This window comes from Saimiri boliviensis, chromosome 15 (genome assembly GCF_048565385.1).
Source record: "Saimiri boliviensis isolate mSaiBol1 chromosome 15, mSaiBol1.pri, whole genome shotgun sequence".
Taxonomy (NCBI): domain Eukaryota; kingdom Metazoa; phylum Chordata; class Mammalia; order Primates; family Cebidae; genus Saimiri; species Saimiri boliviensis.
Genome location: NC_133463.1, coordinates 48,277,747 through 48,280,515, shown reverse-complemented (window position 1 = coordinate 48,280,515; position 2,769 = coordinate 48,277,747).

Here is a 2,769-nt window from a genome sequence, read left to right as displayed (position 1 = left end):
ACAAAATATTCTAAGTATGGTCTCTAACGATACAGCCTGTTGTATAGTAGATGTTCAAACTAAAGGAAAGGATACCCTCAGTTGTAAATCATTCTCTATGGGTATTATACAGTGAGGAAGTTTCTACTCTGTTCAACACTATATGGACATCATTCCATTTTACCCTCACAGAAACCCAGAAAAGTAAGTGATAGGAGCCTTTCCCCATCTATAAATGAGAAATGAAAATCTGATGCTCTCCAGCTAATGCAACAGATGTAGGATTGAGTGTCAGGTTTATCTGAGCTCAAAGTCCTGCCCCTTTAGCTGTCTTCTTCATTTTAAAGGCTTCTCTTGTCACAAGGCTACTTTTAGTATTTTATATGGAGGCTTCAAACATGGCTGTTAATTTCAGGTCCCCAAGTAATTCCAAATATGTCAGACTGTCTTGATATTCACCATTGTAGGTCTTCAGGATGGCCCACACTCATACCTCCAACCACGTTTTCCAATTTTATCTTTACCCTACCTATCATACCCTCTGCAACCAAGTCAAATATCACTATGCATTTTCATGAACTGAACTTGCTTCACTTAACTCATCTGGTCTTGGCTTACATGTATTAGCACAGAAATCAACCTGTAAACTCAGATATGCAGAAATATAACTATCTTTCTCTAATCAACTTAATTTCTGTTTGAATTCCTCTTTCTACTGGGTTTAAAGAAAGTTACTAGAAGTCAAGCAGGAATTAATACATAAATTTCAGGGCCTAATGCAAAATGAAAATGCAAGCTCCTTGTTAAAATGTTATTAAAAATTGTCAGATGGCAAAAACAGAGCAGTAAACCGAGCACTGGACTCTTCTGAAGGACAGATTCCTCTGTGACTATGTAAGTCATACATATATGAAGGTGGCCTTATACTCGATTTTGGATTCCTCCTGTTTCTGTGGTTATGTCTAAATTCTGGGGGACTTACATGGTACACGTTGTGGGAAGGAGACGCTGAATCCTCGGTGTCCACTTTCCATGATATCTTCTGAGGAGGCCCTTCTCTTTGGCCTTTCCTCTTTGGTCCAACCAGCTTGCGTCATTCTCATCAGAGGCTCCTCTACTTCCTGCCACTGTTGTTCTAAGCCATGCAGATAGACCTTCAAGTCTGCCTTCTACAAAACCCATCCTTGTTCTCAAACTCTCGGTCTATCTAGGGTTCCCATCCCGTCTTTGAACTTGGCTTGAGAGGAAACACAAGACCCTATTTGTGGACTTCCTTTCTCTCCACTTATCCTAGAGCATCTTGACCTTGTCCCAGTCCTGGAGGTTTGCATCTTCTGCAAATTACTTGTGTACCCTGAATCCTTTTCATTCCCCTGAAGCCCTAAGCTATGGAACCACAAAACCCAGGAAGAGGTTCACTTCACTCTCTTCTTTCTGCTTTTGACATATCCTGAAATAAAGAATATCTCAAAGTAAAGTTGTTCCAGTGTAGCAGAAATTATGAGGTTGTTGGCAGTGGTGGGGTTGGGAGGTAATAGTGAAATATTGGGAGGAAAAAAATGGTTGATATTTAAATACATTATCTGGCTACGTATGATACTCCCAGGGTTGTAAGGAATATGCATGGGAAACCTACAGTAGGTATTGAACCCACCACCTTTTTAGATACCCTGTGCCATTTTTAGAATCAACTTTCATTACCTTAAATAGTCCCTTAGTGTTTATAAAACTCATACAAGTGATCACTGTGTCCTAAGTGTTTTACATTAATATATGAACTCATATGAACTAATTTAATCTTCCCAAGAAGCCTACCAAGCAGGCAGTATTATTATGCCATTATACAGATAAGTGAGCTACAGAGATATTAAGTGATATGCTCAATGTCCTATAGTGAAGGAGTCACTGAACCTGGATTTGGACTCAGGCAGAGAGATTCCAGAGACCTCATCTTAACCACTATTCCCTCCCACTTCCCCAAGCAGAAAACACATTTTGCCTTGGTATAATTCATATCTACAGGTACTAGGATAATGTGGGACTAAATTAAACAAATCTAGTCATTGCTACCAAATAGTGGAAAGCCTTCCAAACTTGAGTTACATCCAGTTATCATGGCCACCTTCGGCTCTTCTCTGCTTCTCCTCTGAACAGTTCTCCTCCCACAAACACTAACACACAGATCTAAGATTATTTATCTTTCTTCTTCTATTCTCCCTCTTTTTTTAACATAAAATTTGCCAAGTTTTTAACATATAATAATTTATATATTAATAATAATTGAGCATGTATTTCTGAAGTATTAACTATAGTGTGTATATGTGACTAAATATACTATTATAAAACTGGCTAATATTGGTTATTGATGTGATAGCCTATCACTATTAAGAATAGTAGTAACCAAAGCTAACACATACTTCTTCCTATATATCTCCATTATTCTAAAGACTTTATGTATATTAATTCATTTTCATGAACAATTCATGGTACTTAACAGGGTTTTCTGTGATCTTGTGGAAGATCTGTACTGTGGTTTGACATGAAGGGCGGTCACAGCTGTGGAGCCTCTGTCCTTCGGCGTTTTAGGCCTCCTTGGTGGTTATAACTTTTCTTCTTACCAAAAGAGATGAACTGGGTCACACAGTCTCCTGATGTTCTTTCCAACATTAATATTTATAATGGAAATTTGATTTTATGTTTACTCTTTTAAATGCAATTTATATAATGCACAGCTAAGAAACTAATTATGCAAAAATTGTCTATTCATTTATTTTTTTAACATTCAGTTTC